Source organism: Lissotriton helveticus, chromosome 7, assembly GCF_964261635.1.
Source record: "Lissotriton helveticus chromosome 7, aLisHel1.1, whole genome shotgun sequence".
Lineage (NCBI taxonomy): Eukaryota > Metazoa > Chordata > Amphibia > Caudata > Salamandridae > Lissotriton > Lissotriton helveticus.
Window position 1 is genome coordinate 538,200,428 of NC_136068.1, and position 23,496 is coordinate 538,223,923.

Below are 23,496 nucleotides of genomic sequence, written 5' to 3' on the forward strand. Positions count from 1 at the left end.
TAAATTGGGAAATGCTTTTCATAAATATGGTTCTTCTGTGGTAATGAGTTCAATGACCCAGAAGACTTACAGTTTTTTTCTAGTGTTGCAGGGAGGCTGCAGACATCCCACAGCCACCCCCCAACATTAAAAAATAAATGTCGGTAATGTCCCTGCCCCTTATAGGGACTTCACCAATATCAAAATATAAAGAAATAGCACTTCCAGGGCATTTTTGGGGTGCTCCATGAATAATAAGTGAGTGGCTCTTGTCGCACCTTTATTATTCAAATCTTTCAATTTTTTAAATTTTGTTTCTGGATGTCCCGGTCCCACATAAAACACCCACAATTATTTTTTTATGAGGGGTCCAAATTTGAAATAATAAACAAAATAATTGGAATTCTGACAGTTTATATTGATTTGTAAACGTGGCTCATATTAGATTTTCAGCGCTCATCAGAAGGCAGGGGACGTGTCTATTTTGACTGTAATATAGCTCATCTGAGTGCACATATGGATTGGGGAAATAAATCGGCTGATTGAAGTTCTTTTACAGGCTGATGCATCCTGGAAGGTAAATTTCGGATGATTTTCGTGTTGCAGAAGAGTTTCCGTACGCATGCCTGTCAAGATAAACAATTCAGCCATGATTCTGTTGTGTTTGCTGCCTAGCTCAATGGAATTTTTTTTGCCGTTTCGCAGAAAAGATGCGCTTCTATTTGCACGATGATTGATATGTGTGGTTGAATGTGTGTTTGGGAGAAAGATGCATAGAGCATGCAAGGAACCTGTACGACATAAGGGGCATATCAGTAAGGTGGAGCTATAAAATTATCGCCGCTTTTGCGTCCGTAAGGCGATAATTTCGCCTAATCAGCAAAGACACGCTATTGCGTGTTTTTCTGATTTAGCGCCAGTGACAACAACGCCCAGCTTTGCATCTCTAATGAGATGCAATGTGGGCGTTCCTCCCCAAAATAACAGGATAAATGTCGCTAAGCGACATTTCTCCAATTATCAAGCCGCACGCAAACAGGCAGAGCGATAAGAAAAGTAGCACTAACCACGGTTATGGCTACTTTCCTTACGCCTGCTTGTAATCTGATTTAGCCATGTAATCCAATGGGAGATGGATTACATGGCTAAGAACACCCTGCCCTATCAGCAAGGTATTGCCGGTCGCCGTGCGATTATCGCTGGATTTCCAGCGATAATCACACTGTTTTCCAGCTAACTCTTGGATTCCCATCGCATTGGAGTTATGCGTTGCTGATAGCACACTATCTCCGCGATAGGAGCCAGCATTAACCGGCGATAATTATCCTAGCGCTAAGTGCGCCTAGCGATAATTATTGCCTGGCCTTGCTGATATGCCCCTTAGGTTTTAAGTGGAGTCATATACAAATACTTTACAGAGTACAGCGGTCTGGCACTTGACTGGAGTGTATTTCACTTGGCTAGGATGGAGTAGTATTACTACCAGACCTAACAGGAAGTTTCCCTCTAAATCATAAACTACAACTCCCCAAGCACTTTAGAAGAACCACCATTAAAAACCTTTATTGGCACATTTTGACTGTTACCCTGACCTGGAATATAACTATGGCGAAGCACACTGGGAAATTGGCGGCACGCCCCATCACTAGCAGTATCAACAGCATGCTTGAGAGGGTGGTCAATATTGTTTCAGAGGAGATTGAACTCACTGAGCTCCGCTTGTCTCTGGGCAGTGAGGGCCCTTTGGTTAGTTCCCATATCAGAGGGGCTGCACCCGAATTTGATTTTGCACCGGAACTGGGACCCCCAACTATACATCATTCCTCACAGCCTCCCAGCCCTGGCACTACTATCACCCCGCATGTCAGCGCAAGTCCAATTGGCTGCAATATGCCTGAGTCCCAAAGCACCACCGATACACCCACTAACGTGGGAAACTATGGGAAACTATGGGGCAGATTTATGAGTTCTGGCGCATCTCTGCAAATCAGCAGGGATGCGCCAGAACCGATGCGTCACGCAATTCCCTCCTTGCGGCGCACCATGGTGCAAGGAAGGGCAGATGCGTGATGCATCGTGTGGTGTACGGGCGGCGCATTGCTGGAGTAGCGTTGCAAGTGCGACGCAACTCCTGCAATGTACAGAGGCCACCCATACATAACGTGGTGCGTCACTCCTTACGCCTGCTTCAAGCAGGCATAAGGATTTGACGCAGCAGCGTCGTAAAACTGACTCAGTGAAATCTTGTAGATCTCACTGCGTCAGTTTTACGGGGCTTTCCTACGAGGGAACGCCCACCCTGCGACAGAACGCCCACATAAAACCTGATGCAGGTTTCATGTGGCGCAGGGCTTTACAACGTGACGCATCTGCCTAGAAGCGTCACATTGTAAATAGGTCGCAGAGATGCGCCACGTTTCCGCGCCGTTGCGTCACGCAACGGCGGCGTAAACGTGGCGCAAGTCCGACATAAATCTGCCTCCTGGTTGTCAAACGTAAGAGGAAGTGTGGGGAAACCTGTCTGTGCCAAAAGGAAACAAGCACCCAAAATTAGAGCGTCTCGAAACTGTTTGTCTGCTTGGATGCAGTCATCTGCAAGCATTGACACTCCCGGGAAAGGATCAAATGGGATCTCACACTGTTCCATAAGTACAAAGACTGAGGCACCATCGGACAATGATACCCCTGTTAATATTATTGTTGATACTGTGTGCAAGCGATTAACCGATCTGTTAGATTCCAAATTCAATTCCCTTTTGGAACATTTAGATTATCTGGACACAGCTGTGAGGAAACTTAGTTTGCCGCTGATGATAGCTCAACCCACGGCAGCCTCTGGACTGGATCTACCACTAGCAGCAGTCTACTCCCAATCACCATTGCCACTGCGCTCGTCACTCGCAGTCCCACTCCTATCAGGTCTCTTGGCAGTAGTGCATGCTCAACATCGCAGACAAGTTAGGGAATGCCTCTCATTTAGCGCCAACGCAGCACCTAACCTAACCTAAAGAGTGGCTTGCCACCTGTAGATGATCCACTCATAACCCTGCCCCCTGTCTCTACCCGAGGGCGTAGTAATTACTCTGATCCCACACGAGACAGAATAGAGCCAGTTAACCCAAGCCATAGCATAGCAGACACTCTGAGCAGTAACCATCTAAGGCACAACTCAGACGCCTTAAGCCTGCCCCCTGCCGCCCGTCCATATGTCCTAGTGTTGGCCGGTGTTCCAACCCTTAATAGGGATCAGAGGGAGCCCTGGGCAAATTTGCTCAACAAATTGGCTAACATAGAACAGGAAGTTTCAGCCGTCAGTCCTTAATGAGAACATCACAGCTCATAGAGTTGGGTGAGTTGGTGCATCCACTAAGAATATAGATGGAGATTGCATCGTGATTAACTTCCGTAGACCATCCATGGTGCGATCTCTACTGAGAGAATGTAACTCCACACTTAACCACAGCACCAACATTTGTTCCCTACCATTGGGCTACTTTTACAAACCAACCTCAGGGTATCCCCAATCACACGCAACAGGCTCCAGGCCCTATCTGATCCCGACACCCAGGACTGACCACCACCATCACTGAAATCACTCAACACCCCACATGGTCTTGTACTCCCTTCCCTTGCAACCAGGATCGGTGATCAACAAGCACTACTTAGGGTCCGGGTTGACTCAATCTGAGTATTTTGAGCTGGAACGTGGCAGGTCTCCGGTCTAGACTGGGAGATACAGATTGGTTAAAATTAATAAAATAGCAGAATATAGACATGTTTCAAGAGACATGGGCAGCCGAAGAACTTTATATCGATGGGTTTGAATGCCATAACATCGTAGTCCCAATTCCCAAGTCTGACTGACCCTCGTTTGTCAATCTTGATAAACACCACTACTGGTGGTAACATCAAAGCCCTATGTTCCAAAAGTAATAACTTCCAAGTTTTAATACACCAAAATGTATTTTTATTTATTACATTTTTATAACAATGATTTCTATTCGATACCCAATGGGAACTTTATTAATTTGCTTGACTTCATTGCCAATTTATATTCCCATAAATAATGTATTACTATAGCAGGCATTTGCCTGGGAGGTGATTTTGATGCAAAACTATCAGACACATCATATAGTTCAGGACCCTGTAATAGTTAACCCTGGGCTCGCGTAGTTTGCAAAAAATGCACTACTTCGCACTACGCGAACTGCACGTTGCACCGTGCAAACACGCGTAGCGTAGCCTAGTTCAGCGGTCATTTTTTGCTTGCTCGCGGTCCTCAACGTCTAGTTGGCGACCGCAAGCAAGCAAAATGACATCCCGATGGGACTTTTTCCTCATTTGAGATCAGCAACATCAAGTTGCCGATCGCGAGCGTGGAAAATAAACCTACTGGCGATATTCCCAACGCAGGTAGGTCAGGTTTCTCATTGCGAGTGGTCGCGTATGCTCACAACCACTCGCGATGAGAAACTACCAGTCCGCGTTGAGAAAGCTGGCGCTCGAGTAAAAATCTACTTGAGCGGCAGAAAACTACAGCTCGCACTGTGCAAGATGCCGTTTTCAATGATTGCACAGTGCCGGATGCTTGTCCACACTGTGCAATCATTTAAAATGGCATCTTGCACAGTGTGAACAGGGTACTACGCAGTTTGCGTAGTGCTACGGGTAGCTCGCGTAGTGCGAAGTGCACTTTGCGTAGCTTCGCGTAGCGCTACTTCGCAAACTACGCCCAGCCCTAGTATTAGTGGGCAAACTTGTCGCAGGGGTATGGAATTGGCCGCACATCTTAACACACATAATCTTACAAACATAATGGAAATTGCGGGCATCTCATCAGACAATAACCCTCCTGATTTGACATTTCGAGGGAGGGTCCGTGCCTCCACTATAGATTATGTTTTTGTTCCCCCGTCCTTGAGAATTATTTAGTGAAAGCAGAAATCCTTGTCACAACCCATGGGGATAATAACCCAATAAGAACAGTAGTGAGACTATCACCCCGGCCCACGTTTGCTTCATTATGTGGTGCCATGAATTTGTCACCTTCCACTGACAATTTAAGACTGAGTTGATGGGGTATCGACAACACCAAACTGTTCCAGACACCAGCTAAGGCTAACCTGCACCTCATCAACTCCTGCTTATTGGCCCTTGATACACCCTGAGGTAGCTTATGATTTTACTAAACTTTGTTCGGTACTTAAATCTTTAATTTCGAAGCCTACTCCCTGTGCGCAACGTGGACCTAGAAGGTTTGACCATGAGTGCTCTGAGGCCAACAGACAGCTACGCAAGGCACTGTCAACAAGTCCAAGGTGTGACTCACTAGTGAAATTGGCATGACAGAGGTATAAGTTAGCGACTATTAGGAAAGGGGAAAAATGTTGGGAAGCACTTGCCAAAGCTGCAAGTACCAAAAAGGGGAACACATTTTAGGCAGCTGTTAAAGATGTGAGGCTATGGGGCAGCTATTAACCCCCATAAGCTGTACCATAATAAGCAAGGTGTGTGGAAATCATTTGTCCAAGATCCATACTCCCCCTGCACAAGAGGTAGATTATTGTAAGCATAGGACCCTAACTAGGATTCAGATAACGCTGTCTGAGGTTGAAGAAGCCATCCATCAGAGTATGGGTAACAAAGCCCCGGGCCCAAATGGTCTACCTATAAACCTCATTAAATATAAGCCAGACTCTTGGGTGCCTGTTTTCTAAAATGTTTTAACAATTTAACGTACGTCCGCTATCTATTACAAGGTCGATAAGTACCATTATCCCGATTTTTAAAAAGGGAGATCGCTCACAACCCAACTGCTACAGGCCAATATTCTTAATAGATAACACCTTAAAAATCCCGGGCAAAGTTCTATATAATAACATCTTAGACTGGGCTGAGGGTAGCGGCATCCTAGAGCCATGCCAATTTGGTTACTGGAGTAAAGTAGGCACTAACGAGCAATACTTTAACCTCAACTTAATCAGCAAATACACCATAGCTCGGTGCTCGCCAATATACCTGGCATTAGGTATTAATGGATCTGGCCTTCGACTTTGTCAATAGGTCAAGACTGTGGCCCATTCTCTTGGCCTATGGCTTGGATGAGACATTGGTGCATTTCCTGGCCAATTTACACAAAGACTTAAAGACCAGGGTTAGGATTAGCAGTGTGGGTAATGTCTCTGATGACATCAAAGTAAGTAGAGGGGCTAGACAGGGTTGTTTCTTAGCACCTCTCCTTATTTATCATTTACATTAATGGTCTGCACAAATCACTTACGACACTAACCAATGATGTTCCTAAAATAAAGGGTAAGACACTCCCTGTGCTATTATATGCTGATGATGCTGTCCTTATGGGACGCACACTGAACGCGTTACGCACCTAAATGCTTGGATTTGTTGACTTTATGGCCAGTCTGGACCTGAGTACTAATTAAAAAAAATATTTTATCATGTCTTGTGGGCCGAGGAAACACCAGTTAAATTCTATATCTGTGGGCGACCAAAAATTAAAAAACACAGTACTTTTCTCTATCTTGGATTGGTCTTTGCTGCGAACAGCTCTTGGTCTGAACATTTGGCATTTTGCAGGAGCAAGTTCTCAAAGGCCACCTATTCTATTCTTAGTCTCCCACAGCCCAAGAGAACAGGGGCCGTTTTAGCCATTTTAATTTTTTTTAAAGCCCAATGTATACCAACAGCCACCTATGGTGATGAGGTTTGGGGTATTGCCAAGTGCACTAGTATTCAACAAGAAGAAAATAGATTTTGTGGGGAAACTAATAGGTGTACCAATTTCCACTGCTCAGTATGTTTGCCACAAAGAACTTAATTTGAATTATATAGAGGATTTTATCAGGGCCCGTCCTGATTTAATCTGGCTCACCATATGGAAAAATCAGGCTGCGTCCCTTACAAGAGAGATCATAGGTGACTGCAATAATTGCGAGAAAGGGTAGGACATCCCAGCTGTCGGGGGGGGGTGTCAGAGCCTCTGCAGTGTTAACATAGGCGGACTCTTTTTAAATCCAGGGACAGCTGAGACTGTACATATAAATGTTCTCAGGAATGCACTCTATGCACTTTATGGCACCAAAAGGATAGCGAGGGAATCTAAGAAATCATCTGTTTTAACTACATGACTATTGAGCACATTGTACATCCATTGGCTAGTTACCTTGTCTTGCCCATGAGTCACTAGGAGAGTTGTCTCCTCTTTCGCTTAAGGGCAGGCCCTGTTACATTTTTGCTATGTTTTCCCCAGGGTTATATTGCTAATCTTGACTCCCTTCCCTGCCAGTGTGAATAACAAAGTAATCAAATCATTTAAAAACTGTTATTGATTTGTACATTTTTCATAAAATACTCTAAATGGCTTTTAATCCCATTTTTTAAAGGAAATATGCCCATCAGCCTGGTAGATGAGTACAGGAGGATACTTACACTGGCAGATGAAGAGCTAGTTTTTCGCATCTGCACTTTTTTGAGAACTGCTGTGCGGGTCCGCAATATGATGTGTAACCTGTGAAGATTTTTTCCTTTCTTTTATGCATGAGTTTTTATTCAAATATGTGTCCCAAATACTGTGCATTTATGACTAATGTTAATGAATTGTATTATGATTATGTCCTTGTCTTTTAAAATTATCATGTCTGATATGCTTTTATGGATATGGTTTTATCCGAATAAAGTGACTTGACTTGACTTGCATACAACTGGCGCAGAGTCACCCCTCCTGCCCTGAGCAGCATTTCACATTTAACTGATGTAGTCTAAGGTTGAGGTAAGCACACAGCAGCGGAACTTTGAAAAGTTGAGTGAGAGTGTAGGCCTCACTCCAGTGACACAGGTTAAAAAGGTCCTGTTCACTCCTACTGGCCACTACATGGTATGCAGCCACCCCGAGCTCATGCTACTTAACTCATGGTGAAGGTAGGAGCCTTCCACCAGTATGACGATAGTGCTTTGGGTGCCCCTCCTGGTTCAATAATACAGAATTCCATGAGACAGGCCTGTGTCATGTTGTACATGCATGATCCTTGTTTGACTATGAGAACAAAAATCAGCATTAGGGATCCAAACATCAGTACATTTGGGCACTCAGGGCTGATCTTTACCTGCCTCTTTTCCTTTTTCATCATCATTATTGTTCATATGCCTGTCACTTTTTTCTGTTTCAGGACAAAAAATGGAAACTTGCTTTTGTTTTCCAATCACTCTCACAATGCATGATGCTGCTGTGTGTATTGTATCCAAAAATATTATTTTAATCTTCAGCGTTTGTGTGCCTCAAATTCCCTTTTCCTGCTTCCCTGGGAAGTCATGTGTCCTCCAACACCTGTTCCTCCCACTAGAATAGAGAATTACCAATTTCTTGTTTATTGAGTGTCAGACTTGGTATCTTTTGGCGTGTTTCTTCTGTCTTTTTGCTTTCTGACCTCCCGTTTGTGTCTCTGTTTTTGCTGGTTTAGTGTCTCTGCACACTTTCTCACTGCTGTTCAGTGTAAAAGTGCAAGTACTCCTGTTGTAAATTGTTATTATGAATTGGCATTTCCATGATTGGCATATTTGATTTACTGGTAAGCCCCTAGTAAAGTGCACTAAGTGTGCCAGGGCCTGTAAATCAAATACTACTAGTGGGCCTGCAGCACTGAATATGTCACCCACATGAGTAGCCCTGAAAAGGTATCTCAGGCCTGGCACTGCAGGGTCTGCATGCAGTTTGTAACTGGCATGTTGACCTGTCAAGTGCAGCCAGTTGCCAGACCCTAACCTTCCCTTTTGTTACATATAAGTCACCTCTAAGGTAGGCCCAGGGTACACTACGCGCACGCCTGCACGCCGCAGGGATACGAGACAAGGCTCTGGATTGGACCACCTCCTTCCTCTCCAGCAGAACCCAGAGCGTCCGCCTCCCCCATTCCGTTCCAAAGCCTCTGAGATCATCTGCGGAGTACCCCAGGGATCCTCCATCAGCCCGACGCTGTTCAACATTTACATGGCCCGCTCGCACACGTAGCTCGACAGCATGACCTCAACATAATCTCCTACGCCGACAACACTCAGCTGATCCTCTCCCTCACCAAGGACCCCATCATCGTCAGAGCCAACCTCAACGAAGGCCGTCGCCGACTGGATGAAGACCATCCGTCTGAAGCTGAACTCGGACAAGACGGAAGTCCTCATTCTCCACTCCAATCGTTCAGCCTGGGACGACTCCTGGTGGCCGACGGCACTGGGGGCAGCCCCGACACCTACCAACCAAGCACGCAACCTGGGAATCATTCTTGACTCTACGCTCTCAATGACCAAGCAAGTCAACGTTGTCTCCTCCTCCTGCTGAAATATAACTGGAAGATATTTGAGATCTCACTTAAAACATGTCCTAATTTTCTTTTCTACAGCACTAACCATAATTTCTATGACAAAATGAACCCCCTCATTTTGTTCTTTTTTAAGTTAAAAGTTTAAAGTGTTATCAGTTTATTCCAATCTAGATGGTTCCAGGTGTGCCATACTTTTGTCATAAGTAAGACTGTTAGATCTCTAGTTGTTCTTTAGAACACTCTGAGAAGCTGCAGTAGAACACAAAGGAATCAACTGACAGCCTTGTGTTGGATGTACATGATTTACTGAGAATTTCTGACTTCATTCTCACATAACTGAGAAAGATAATGTGAATTTACAGAAAATATGCTCTCATTTTAGCTTCTGGAGCATCTTCCAAACCTCTATGGGACAAGCATGAAAAAATTATTTTCTCCTAAAAATGATTCATGATATCCCGCAGAAGGTTTAACACAGGGTAAAATCACCTTGGAAAACACACCACAATTCCTAAGATTAGTATGGTACCATCAACAAATGAATTCTAATGTAACTAAAGTCTGTTATCATCCTTTATAGTTCTCCATTTGGTGGCCCTCAAACCCTTATTTTCACTACAATGCATTTCAATGGGGGTGCTATCATGTATATTAGTCCCAAGATGGCTGCCAGCAATTCCAGGATAAAGTGCTGACAGCCAATAAGATCCCACAATGAGATGTGTGGTTAGGCTCCGCCCAAATGTCGATATTTATTTATTTTTTAATTTCTTAGAAACTACTTAACGGATTTACACCATTTGAAAAAAAGGGCGCTTTCTGAACCAAGAGCTACCTTTTTGCCAAATTTGGTGTCATTCTGTTCAGCAGTTCAGGCTGTATGTAGCCTTGGCTAAAGTTTCCTATGGAAATTAACATGGAGAAAATGCACTTTGGGACCCCCCGTTTTTCTCAGCCCCCTCTTGACGAATCACCCCGAAACCTTCAGGACAGGAGCTGACAGGAGCGCCCACCAGTTTTTAAAATTTTGCGAAGATTGATCAAACAGCGCCAAAGATATTGGGAAATTAAAAAACACTTTTCCAATGGATTATAGGTACTAACTATAATTACCTACTGGCAACGACCAGTAGGTAATATATATGACAGTGTCATCAAAGGGATCCCATTTGGGGAACTTGTGCGAATGAAAAGGAACTGCACAATACACAGCGAATTCCAATAAGCAAAGGGTGAATCATTCCAAAGACTCAGAGAGAGGGGTTACAAGGAAGGTACACTAAAAGCGGCTGAAAAGAAAGGGGAACAGCTAGAGAGGAAGAATTTGATTATGGGAGAGACAAAGAGCAAGGAGAGTAAATCCAACAATGAGCTGAGAATGATTACGGATTACTCAGCACAATCCCCAAAAATTAATCAAATCTTCAGAAAAAACTGGAGAGTAGTGAAGCTAGATAACATCATAGGGAAAGAACTCCCAGGAGTACCCCTAATCACATACAGGAGAGGGCAGGCCCTCAGCACCCATCTGGTGAGGAGCCACTTTTCTAAAAATCCGAAAAGGAAGGACGCAGTAACAGGATACTTTCCATGCATGAACTGCAAAGCATGCAGGAATGGGCAAAAGGTGAAGGAATTTACGATCCCAGGCAGGAAAACTAAAAGGAAAATAAACAAACTGATGAACTGCAACACTGAGTTTGCAGTGTACTGCCTAACATGCCCCTGTGGATTGAACTATATAGGGAGCACGATTCACCAAGCAAAGAAGAGAGTGATCGAACATATGAGAGCCATTAAAAACTGAGATATGGTATATCCTGTAGCACGCCATTTTCAAGAACATCAGAAGTCCAATTCCAATTTACTTAGGTGCTTCTGTATGGATTACATCCCCGGAGATGAGAGGGGAGGTGATAGAGTCAATAAATCACGGAAACTTGAGTCCAAATATATAATAGAGATGCAGTCGAAGAGTCCCACAGGACTGAACAATGAGGAGGAGCTTTGGGTGCATATAGGATGAGTCTGGATAGAACAGTATTCAGAAGCAGAAGATTAGTGCAAATAACATCCAGGGTAACACTTTGAACTTAGAACAGCAGCCTGCACATGTTTGAGATGAGGGAGAATGAGAATCAGGAAAGATGTATACATGGCACGTAGGGAGGAGATAGCAGGGACTAGAGTGTTTACCCATCCCGAGCTAGACTGTGTGACGAGCGGCTAAAAGGGAGAAATGATAGATTGCATCAATGTAAGAGTGGAACATTGGTCACCCATTACATCCGTACACTCTCCCCTAATGCCTGGGCGGTATATTACACCTAGATTTTCCTAGTTGCGGGGGGTTGCCAAATATATAATATAAGCAGGGTATTGTCAGTCAGTCAGTCAATTATCTTTATTCGATTATTAAAAATCATAAAAGAATGAGCATAATTACATAGCAATTCATCAAGGCACAAGTTAATACATAATTCAACAAATAATCAATATTTAAAAACATTTAAAAATCACAATATACAAAATAGAGCATATAAAATTTTTAAGAGGTATTAAAAAGTTTAAAGTTTAAAAAGTTTAAAAAGTTTAAAAAGAGACCCTCCATAAAACAAAATTTTAAAAGAGAAAAGGGAAGTCAGTATTCAATATTCAGTAAGATGCCTAACTCTAGTGCGGTTCTTATTTATCCGTACTCCTGCAACTAAAAAACTAGCGACATGAAAAGCTACTTTAACACTTGGAAGGAGTTGCAAAAACATCAACGCTGGTTTGACCTGAATAAAACCTTGGTTACGCAGGATTGGAAACAAATATCTTTTTCTGATATCAATATAATGTCCACAAAACATAATAAAATGTGTCGTGTCCTGAGTAGAAAAGTGGTCACAATCACACGGTTCAGCATCATCAGGTCTACTCCAATTTTTATAATTGCCCAATATAAGATGGATCAAATCAAGATGAAATCTCGTTAGGAGGAAACGATGGTATGGTTTTGTTACCAGGACAAGGTATGGTTCCATTCCTGGAACAGATGACAACATACAGTGTTTCCTTACCGTGGGTTTTCTTAGCTCTATAGCTTCCCTCTCCAGAAAATATAACTTAGTCAGGGTATTTTTTACTATTTTAAGATCATCCTGACTAATCAAGTCTGGAGAAGAAAAAAGCTCCGGACGTCCGGCAAGAGTCAACTGCGTTTGTACAAATTTTACCCACAGGATATGTAGGGCTCTATCCAGGGCTAAACAATCTTTTAAAATAATGTGATTTAATGTGAGCTCCTGGTTAAGCCAAGTTTTCATCCATCCAATAACTGGGGCTAATTTCAAGGTGTCCGTTATATAGCCCAAACCTAGCTCTGTATGTAATACGTAAGTGGGAGTCGATTGGGGGACTGAAAGCAGAGATTTCAAAATTTTATTTTCTGCTTTTTGAATTTTATCGTGACTAGTATACCCCCAAATAGCAGAGCCGTACTGGGCAATGGACACACATTTTGCTTTGTAGACTTTGATAATGCTTTCCATGGGACGGGCACCTAATTTTTTAGCAAATCCAAGTAACCCCGCTGCCGCTCTAGCAACAGCGTTACTTTTAACAGAGTGCTGGGGGCCCCAAGTGCCCTTTTCGTCAAAGGTCACCCCTAAGTATGGGAAAGATGGGACTCTCCTAACCTCTTTCCCTGTACAGAAAAATGTTTTAGTCTTTCTTTTCCTACCTGCGACTCCTGCGATCATCACATGGGATTTCTCTGTATTAGTTTTCATGTCTAACGAGGTCATGAAATCCCCAAAGGATGAGAGGAGTTTGTTCAGTGCCACTCCAGAGCGTGCTAGTAAAACTGCATCGTCCGCGTACAGGAGGACAGGTAACTTTGTTTCACCTGCACGCGGAATATCAATATGAGATGCCGCCATAACTTTCTCCAGATCATTTATATAAAGAGTGAAAAGTAGGGGGGCAAGGATACATCCTTGCCTAACCCCCCTCTCCGAGTTAAAGTAACAAGTGCATCTTCCTTCCCTGGTTACTCTAACTGAGGTCTTTAGATCCCTATGTATTTCAGCTAGATATTCAACCAAAGGAGGATCAATGCCCATGACCAGAAGGATCCTCCACAGCTTAGCCCTGTTAACCAGGTCAAAAGCTGATGAGAGGTCCATAAAGGCCATGTACAGAGAATCCCCCTTGGCAATCACGTATTTATTTAGGATTAGTTCCAGGTTTAGGCATTGGTCTATAGTGCCTCTTTTGGCCCTAAAGCCATACTATGCATTTGATAAAATGTCCTTCCCTTCTATGAACTGGGTCAATCTACCTAAAAGGACTCTCCCCAGGATTTTGAAGCTTGAATCTATAAGGGAGATAGGCCTATAACAGGCTGGATCTGTCCTTTGTCCTTTTTTAAAAATAGGTACTATAGTGGACTTTGTCCAACTAATAGGAAAAATATGGTCCCTAGTAGCATTAAAAATATTTGTAAGAATCTTGGTACTAAATTCAGGAGCGCATTTGAAAAAGTCTGGAGGGACCCCATCAGGCCCCGGTGCCTTTTTGCAGAGTGTGTCATGAATTGCTTTCTTAACCTCCTCTGGAGTAAAGGCTGGGATTATGGTTTTAGTTTGCGAAAGTAGCGTCTCGCAATCTGAGGGGATATCAGGGCAACTGTAAATGTTGCTGAAATGTGTCACCCATTTATCGTCTGGTACAACACAATCTGCTCTCTGGTTATTTTTTCCTACGAAATATGGGTGATTTATGATAGCCCAAAATTTAGCACTGTCTCGTTGTGTTTCGGGCAATAATAATTCGCTCCAAGCCTCGTTTTTTATCTCAAGTTTCCTCACTCTGATAGCATTGTTATACTGCTTCCTAAGTAACTCTATCTGTACTTTGTCTCTGGGTTTATTTTTTAAAGCCTTTAAGAGAATAGCATGAGCCTTGGAGCAATTAGAATCAAACCATCCGGGGCCCCTGAACCCATCTGCTTTTGCCTTTGTCTTGACGGTCAGATCTAAGTTGACCTGTCGGCAAATGGCATCAAAGGCCTCGATCATGTTGGAGCCAGAATTCTTATTGTCCAGACAGATTGCAACCTCACCCTCTACTTTTGCCAGGGTTCCTGCAAAAAGGTAATGGGGGTCACTTGGTCCCACTTCAGTCTCCGATTCTGATCTTTTAAGACTAATTTTGTAGCACATAAGATATCTGCCTTTCTTTTTCCCAAGACTCCCTGAGATATAATCTCTAAAATCACAGGATTGTGATCACTAAAAACTGTTGTTTCTACCTTATAGCTGTTAACTTCAGGTAGAAGGCTAGAAGATAAAAAAATATAATCTATAATTGTGCCTGTATTATTGCCCACATATGTCGATAACCTCGGGCCTATTGTCTATACACAGTGGTAAGGCTGTACGCCCATCCAGGGCTAGATTGGTAGAACAGGGACTACAAGTCTCTGTCCCAAATTGTTCGAATGGTGAACAATCGAGAAGCAATTAAATGAATTATGCAGTGAATTTGATAAGCCAAACTGAAGCATGAATTATACCTTTTAATTGTGGTATATCATTGTAAATAAGATGTGCATATATGTATATAGAAACAACTGATAATGCATTCAATCTGGAGTAACATTTGGATCACAATACACTCTCCATACATTACAAAATGGCCCCCGTATTTACTCCATGAAGGATTGACTTGTTTGTCCCTCATTGATTTCAACTAATCAACATTTTTTTCACGGCATGAAATTTATTGTTTTGTAAATAAATGTGGTTGAAAACATTATCTCCCCGACATTGACAAAGGCATGTAGCCGAAACGCGTCTGTTGGGTTTTTTTGTTGCGGAAAAAAACTTGAGAAAATTTCCTCCTGGTGTGCGCCTGATTTATGGTCCAGGAAGGGAGCATCGTACAAAGGATATATATATATATATATATATATATATATATATATATATATATATATATATCCAAGACACCGCGTCTTTACTCCATTCGCTCAGGAATTCCCCTAGGCAAGGATACGCAGACACGGACCAATTTTGTGCAAATTATTTACTCAGTACAAGTTAGCGCATGACGTTTCGGCTCTCAGCGAGCCTTGTTCACATGTCCTCCTCTTTTTACAGGAATTGGATGTAAACTTTGATCTAGCCCACTGGGGCGAAACTTTGGAAGTTACCCATATGGCCAATTTGAATCATGTGACTTGTGCCCACTTGGGCGGCATTCTGTAATCAAGGACACTATGTGAATGTTGTGAGTGTGCTTTAACACTCACGAGCTGGGAGCCCACTGGGGCCATATGAACATTGTTGCCTTTGAACATTAGCCCACATGGGCGGAATCTTGATACTGGTTACATTGTAATAGTGATGTGCCTTGAGTTCACTCGCTTTACTTTGCAAATTTTGCCATAGGGTATTATAATTTGTACATTATCCTTCCTGTATAATAGCATGATGTAAATGCTAATTGAAGTTTCGAATGAATTTAAAATCGTAAGGACATTGTAAGAATGCAACAACTTCTTTATGTCTAGTGATCAGGTGTGAATGTGGAAACACGGTAATGTTACTTTAAAAGAATGAAGGTACACGTAAGCTCCACCCGCGAGCAAGAGATCGGCTGATCTCGAAACGCGTTGGGTTTTTCCTTGCCTAATAAACCTGAAGCACCGTTTACTATATTGGGGCCCCGACTCTGGTTATTTCACAGACAAGAAAGTAAACCTGGAGTGTTGTTGATAATAGGGGCTGGCGAACCCCGTCGGGAGCCCGCCGTCCAAGAGGCAGAAGCACGCCACCTTTGTGTGTTTAATTGAATGTAATTGCTTCCGCCCGCCTGACTTTTGCTGTGCCGTGTTCTGGGATCTGTCAGAAAAAGAGAAGGAAGCGGCTTTGAATTTAACGAAAGCCGCGTTTGAAGCGCATTATTGTCCGGTACCTGTGATAGCTGAATATCGGACCGGAATAAGCGGTTTCGAGTGAACAGTGACAACCCGTCTCCGGAAGGGAGAGCTGCGGCAGCAAAGTACAGAGTGACACGGAGTAGTGCGGTGCACACAACTAAAACACTGGCCGGTGTGTTGTGTCAGGAGCAATGGCGGAATCGAGGAATAATAGGAGATTGGAAGCAGCAGCAAAACTCTTCACGCCAACTGAGTCCAGTGTTGGTGAGGAAACAATACCACCTGGTAAGAAAATAGACGAACTCAAACAATTATGGGACACATTGTGGAAAATTCTTAAACGGGAACAATCCCGATGGTGGGAGGCGGCTGCCCTCACGAAATATTTGGAATGTAATAGAATACCGCGTGGTTTGAGAATTTTTAGTATACCCACCTTTCAAAACCCGGATCCTGAACTTATCAGTGACTGGATGGACAATAACCATACATGTTCACTTAACATGTTAAAAATGCTTATAAGAAATGCAGAGAAAGAGTGTGCAAAGCTCAATGCAGAAGGTGAAGCAATTATTACGAAACTGAAACTTAAGTATACTGAAAGTGAGTTTGTCACAGAGATGGGAAAGATTGATAAACGCCTTGATAAAATAGAAGAGGAAATAAAAGAGAAAAAACAGAGAAAATTTCACCGTGTCAAAAATTGATTACAGTAAAGGCCAAATCCTGACCTTTGCAAAGAGATTTGAGGCTATTAGAGATGCCGCTAAGAAAACCAAATCACATACAACACCAGGAACAAAGAAACAACTGCCTAAGGGAAATGAAGCAGCACAAGGTGAATCAGTGACTTTGGAGGAAGACGGTGACTCAATTGAAAGTGATATCTCAGAACCAGTAGAACCAATTCCGGTAAAAGATTTAATTTTAAAAGAAGTAGCCCTGATTGCCAAGGGACGCCAAACAGGTACCCCCTCAAAAGGGCGTGGAAGAGTCGGCAGAGGAGGCAGACGAGGAAGAGGAAACAAATCATCCGAAGCAGTATCAAGTCCGGTGGGAGTCGTAACAAGAGGCAAGGCGGCAAAGAAGTAAACACCATGACTGTGGTAAATTTATCAAAACGTATTTTTTTTTTCACAACAAGTTTTATTGAGAGGTACAGCAATAGTAAAGACAAGGCTCTCCACAGTCAGGAGATCACCACCAAGCATCATGTCACATTTTACCACGAGTACAAAGTCAAATCGATAAAGCAGAGGAACACCTGAAAACCCCTCCTTCCCTCCTCCACCCACTAACCCCAGCCTCCCAACCGCCCTTCTACCCACCCCTTATCCCTCCCCAACCCCATGCACGTGAGTATAGAAAACAGTCAGTGCTTGGTCGTAGTGTGCTAGGTATGACGCACTTCTTAGGCCCATTAAGCGTCCTCTACCCGTAGTTCCTCCTCTAGTTCAGCGGGGGGGTCCAATATCAACCCTCTATACTCCGCCCATCGCTTCCATATCTTAAAATGTTTACGGGGGCAACCTCTGGCCTCAAATACAGGTCGCTCCAGTCCCATGCAGTAGTCCAGCCCAGCCTTCCATGCACACAGGGGGGGGGGCTCGCTCTCCCTTCCATGCGCGGGCCAGGTCCCTCTTGGCAACAACAAGCCCCAGCAACAACAAGTGACGTTTGTAAATGTTGCCACCTATACCCTCCAAAACATGGAGCAAGCCTAATCGAGGGGTACGGGGTAGATCCCATCCCAATACTTCAGATAAACAACTCCACACGCCCCTCCAGAATCTGACCAGCCCAGTACACGACCACGCCGTATGCAGCAGCGTACCCGTTGCAGCCCCACAGCGTAGACACTCCGGAGACCCAATCAGTCCCGCCTTCCACAACCGCTCCCTGGTGTAATAGGCCCTGTGTAAGTACTTAAATTGGATCAGTCTAAGTCGTATTGCAATGGCAGCCCCTCGTGGGGACTCCAGGGCCTCCCTCCAATCATCCTCATCCAGGGGACCCACATCCTTTTCCCAGGCTGCCTTGAGGGGAAGCAGAGTGGCGGAGCAGTGTGTGACCAGTGTTTGATAGATTCGGGACACCTTCTTATCTCCAAGGTCTCCCATGAAGACTTTCGCTTCAATTGGGCTAAATTCGGGGAGTAACTCCATGCCTGCGATGCTGGGGGCTAGTGCATGGCGGAACTGTAGGTACCGAAAGAACTGGGTCTTGGGCATGTGGAATTCCGTGCTGAGTTCCCGGAATGATTTGAGGGTGACCCCAGTCAGCACCTGTCCCAAGGACGAGATCCCAATGGCGTCCCAGCCGTCAAACCCCTCCAGCGTGGCCAGTGCGGGAAGCCGCCCATTCCTCCACAACGGAGTCTCCGCCGTCAGTCTACCCCACCAGCCCATTCGGCGCAGCGCCTGTCGCCATACAACAAACACAACGCGCGTGACACATGGCAATGTCCGTCGCAGCCTAGCCGAGTACAGGATCGTGTGGAGAGTGCTGTCGCCCATCAGTGAGCGTTCCAGAGCATATGCCAGGTCTCCCCTGTCACCATACCACCATTCATTAAGTACCAATAGCTGGGAGGCCTGATAATAGGATAAGAGGTCCGACGTGGCCAGACCACCACAGTACGTGGACAGGAAGCATGTCCGCAGCGCCACTCTGGCGGCACCCCCGGCCCACAGGAAGCGACCCAAAACGGAGTTGACCTGCCGAAACCACTGGGGGGCAATTAGGTGCAGGTAACTCTGCAACTGATACAACAGGCGCGGGAGTGCTACCATTTTAAAAATCACTGACCTCCCGAAAATAGTCAGGGGCATCCGGGACCATGTTTTCACGTCCGCCTGGACCCTCTCCCACACAGGCACTATGTTGCGCTCCCAGGCAATATCCACGGATTCTGAGAGAAACACTCCTAGGTATTTCAAGCCCCCAGTCGCCACCTGCAGCGCTGATGCCCAGGGGTCCGCCACCATCCCGCCACCCAGCACCCACAAAGTGGACTTACGCGGGTTCAAACATAGGCCCGATACCTCCCCGAAAATGCGCATAATTTCCAGAACTCGGGGCCCTGACCTGCCGAGATCGGTAAGAAAGAAGAGAACGTCGTCTGCATATAATGCAATTCTATCTGTGGGGCCCTCACTCCACTCAAAGCCCCGCATCTGCGCGTCTATGCGCACCCAAGCGTCCAAAGGCTCCATAGCCAGGGCAAATAGGTACGGGGAGAGGGGACACCCCTGTCGGGTCCCCCTACCAATCGGAAACCTTCCCGAGACCGCCCCTGAGACACGCACCGACGCAGAGATATCGGTATAGAGTAACTTAACGTAGGAAAGAAACACCGGGCCCAAATTGAGACGAGGCAGGAGTGCAAATAGGTACGCCCAACTAACCGAGTCAAAAGCTCTATCAATATCCGCCAATAGCAGAGCCGCACGCTCCCCCTTGGCCCCCATGGCAGCAACTGCTGCCTGTGCCCGTCGAATGTTGTGCCGCGTCGCCCTGCGCGGCATGAATCCTGCCTGGTCCGGACGGACCAGGTCCGTCACATACGGGAGCAGGCGGTTCGCCAACGCCTTCGCCAGTATTTTAGCTTCGATGTTGAGCAGGGAGATTGGGCGATAGGAGTCATGTCTGTCAGGGGGTCTGCCCGGCTTCTGAAATACCACAACCTCGGCATGGCGCCAGTCAGATGGTAGTCTGCCCTGTGTTCTTGCCACCTCTAGTGCACAGCGGTAATGGGCACCCAATTGGAGCTGAAATTTCCTATAGAATTCACTCGGAAAACCACTCGGCCCTGGCGCCTTACCCGTGTTGAGCTGTCCCAATGCGTCTCCTAATTCTTCCGCCGTGAGGGGAAGGTCTAATAACGTCCTGGTCTCATCCGAGACCGCCCTCGGAGGTAAGTCATCAATAAATTTAGCGACCTCATCTGCCGATAGACAATCCCGCGGAGCATATTGCGCCGTGAAGTAGCTAGCAAAACTCATCGCCAGTTCCGTCGGGTCAGTAATCGCCACTCCATCCTCAGCTGTGAGGCCCGGCAACGTGATCGGTTGGAACGTACGTTGACATAGCCTGTGGAGCATTGTGCAGGACTTATCCCCCCACTGATAGACTCTGCTCCGCGTAGCCAGCCACGCTTGCTTAGCCTCATCCAGTAACACAGACGCATAAGACTGTTGTGCCTGCAGGAGCAACCGCACCCCGATCTCATCTCCCCCTCCCCGGCATCGCAGTTCTAGGGTTTCCACCAGCGTGGCTGCTTCAGTAACCGCCTCACTGCGTCGTCGACGGGCCGCCGCGCACCACGCAATGTCCACTCCCCGTATGGTGGGCTTCATGGCCTCCCAGGCTACAACTGCGTCTATGTCACCCACTAGGTTTTCCTGCCAGTAATGGGCAATCGCACTCCGTAAATGTTGGATATAATCAGGCTGCTGCAGGTGCCACGAGGACATCCTCCACCGGAACGGCTGTCGTTTCTTAGACAGTTCAACCCTGACCGCCACAGGGGAGTGGTCAGACAGCCCTCTCGGCAATATCCCTGCCTCCCGCACTCTGTCCAGATACACACTGGGCACAAACACATGATCCAGTCGCGAGAAGGAGCCATGCACCGCAGATACATACGTGTACTCGCGGACCTTGGGATGCATATGGCGCCACACATCCACCCAGCCCATTCCCTCCACCAGCGCACTCAATCTGGAAGGAGGGGCAGCTGTCAACATCCCCCGTAATCTCTGGCGGTCCATACAGGCATCCATCACCTCATTCCAGTCACCCCCCACCACAGCCAAGGACTCTGGGATGTCTTCCCATACCGCAAACAGCCTCTCAGATAAAGACCACTGCAAAGGAGGAGGCGTATAAACACTCCCAAACACCACTGGCTCAGTGCCCACCATCCCTTTAATAAAAATGTTGCGACCCTGTGGATCTACCCACTGTCTCTCGTGGATGTAGGCCAATCTGCGATGCACCAAAATAGCAACTCCTCTGGACCCCCTAGAGAACCCAGCATGAAACACCTGTTGATAGCCAAACCTCTGCAGGCTAAGCACCTTCGTACCCATCATGTGCGTTTCTTGTAGCAGTAGCACGTCTGCAGCCTCCCTCTTCCCCCACCGCAGAATTGCCCCCCGTTTGATCTTGTCAAGCATCCCCCTTACATTCCAGGTTACCACACGCATGGACTCACCGGGGAGCCCTGGAGGTACATCAGCCAGCATCGAGGAGAACTATCCAAGCAGGCCCTCTGCGCCACACCCACGCACTCAGCACCAACATCAGGAAATCAGAAATACTCACGTGCAACCCCCCCACCCATCCCTGGTCCCCCCTACAACAACAACTGCCCTCCCGCCCCCCTCAACCCAAGTCAACCCCCACTCCACCCCTCCGTCCCCCCCCTGTCCCCCAAGCCCCCCACCCCTATACCTCATAGAACTCTGAAGTACCTGTCGCGGCATGGGCAACCTCGGACCCACAACAGAGGATCCAAGGCCAACCATACCAATGGATCCCAACACCCCTGAGAACAGTAGAAACACCCCCCCCCAGTCAACTCCCACCCTAGAAGAAGGCTGGTAGCCCCTATAGAGTAGCCACCCGAACCCTTTCCGCAATCCCACACATGCTTAAGACATTCTTTAGAATCAGCAATACAGACAGTGTTCGCACCTCCAAGCTATAGGACTCGGCCATTCGACTCTACTCAGCCAGAGCCCGTGGCATCAACAGACAAACACTGTTCTCCCCAGGCCTCAGTGATCTTGTCCGGATTGATCGGAGTCCACAGTCCCACTATCTTGCGTCCCACTGACGGATTTGGATCGCTTCCACGATCTGGACCTCCGGTTCCTTCCGCTCTGGACAGGTCGGTCTCCCCGTTCCCGCGACGACTCTCTCGAATGGCCTGGGTTCAGTCCCGGTTGGGCATGCGGCCTGATCCGCACCGCCTCGTCCGTCCACTTAAAGACATCCTCTGGGGTATCAAAGAAGTGTGTCCGCGACTGGAAGACCACCCGCAGGCGGGCCGGATACAGCAGGGAATACTGGATTTTCAGACCGCGCAATTTCGCCATGGCGGCAATAAAGGAATGTCGTTGCTGCTGCACTAGCCTGGTATAATCCGGAAATATCATTATCTTCTGATTTTCAAAGGAAATGGAGTCCCTGGTCCTTGCCTCCCGTAGGATAGCGTCTCTATCATGATAATTCAAAAGTCTAGCTATCACTGGTCTGGGCCGCTCACCCTCCGGTGGCCTTTGGGTTAGGGCCCGATGAGCTCGTTCTATTACAAAGCAGTTGGATAGAACCCCCGGGGGCAGCCAGCTCTCCAGCCACTGGGACAGAAACCGCTCCATATTCCCTTTCTCACACCTCTCCGGAAAACCAACAAAGCGAAGGTTGTTCCTGCGCGCGCGCCCTTCGGCATCCTCCACACGGAGCGCAAGGCCCCGTTGAATGTTTTCCATCGCCGCCATTTTCTGCTTCAGGGTCCCGACATCGTCTTCCACCACCGAAATCCTGGATTCCGTCTCTGTGATTCGGGCCACAGCATTCCGCAGGTCCTGACGCAGCAGGGTCACATCCGCACCCACTGCCCCAATTTTGGCATCTAGCATATCCCGTGACTGGGTGATCGCTGCCATAAGCGCCGCATTGTCCGGTCCTGCTCCATGCCCTCCTCCAGATGGCCCTGGCCCCCCACTGGGTCCCGTGAATTTATCAATGGGCCCCTGCTTGGATGGACCGCCGCCACCCCTGGTCATAATTGCAGTCAACCTTGGGGCCGCTATGTTATGAGCGCAGGCACTAGCACGGATACCTCACACCTTCAATCCAATGCAGCTCTTCTGCCCTCGGGCGTGGACGACCCTCACACCACTATCACTGTTGACCGGGTCGGTCAGGACCAGCGCTCGCACCACCGGCCAGTCACAATCAGGTCCCCGGTCAGCACCCACCTCGCGGCGGCCTCAGTTCTCCGCAGTCTCGTGGTCAACTTGCTTTCGGGCCTCTGCCCTAGGCCGTCGGGCACAGCGACCCCACACTCCCCAGTAGTTGTCCTCCCATGCCTTGCTGCCTTAAATGCTGATATTTGGGCCCCAGAAGAGTCACTCACTGTGTATAATCCACCACCAGGCTGCGCACAATCTGTGAGGGGAAATGTAGCAGCGCTCCACCCAGTTCACCGGAGCAAGTCACACACCAGGGGTCCCAGGGTCCCCGGCC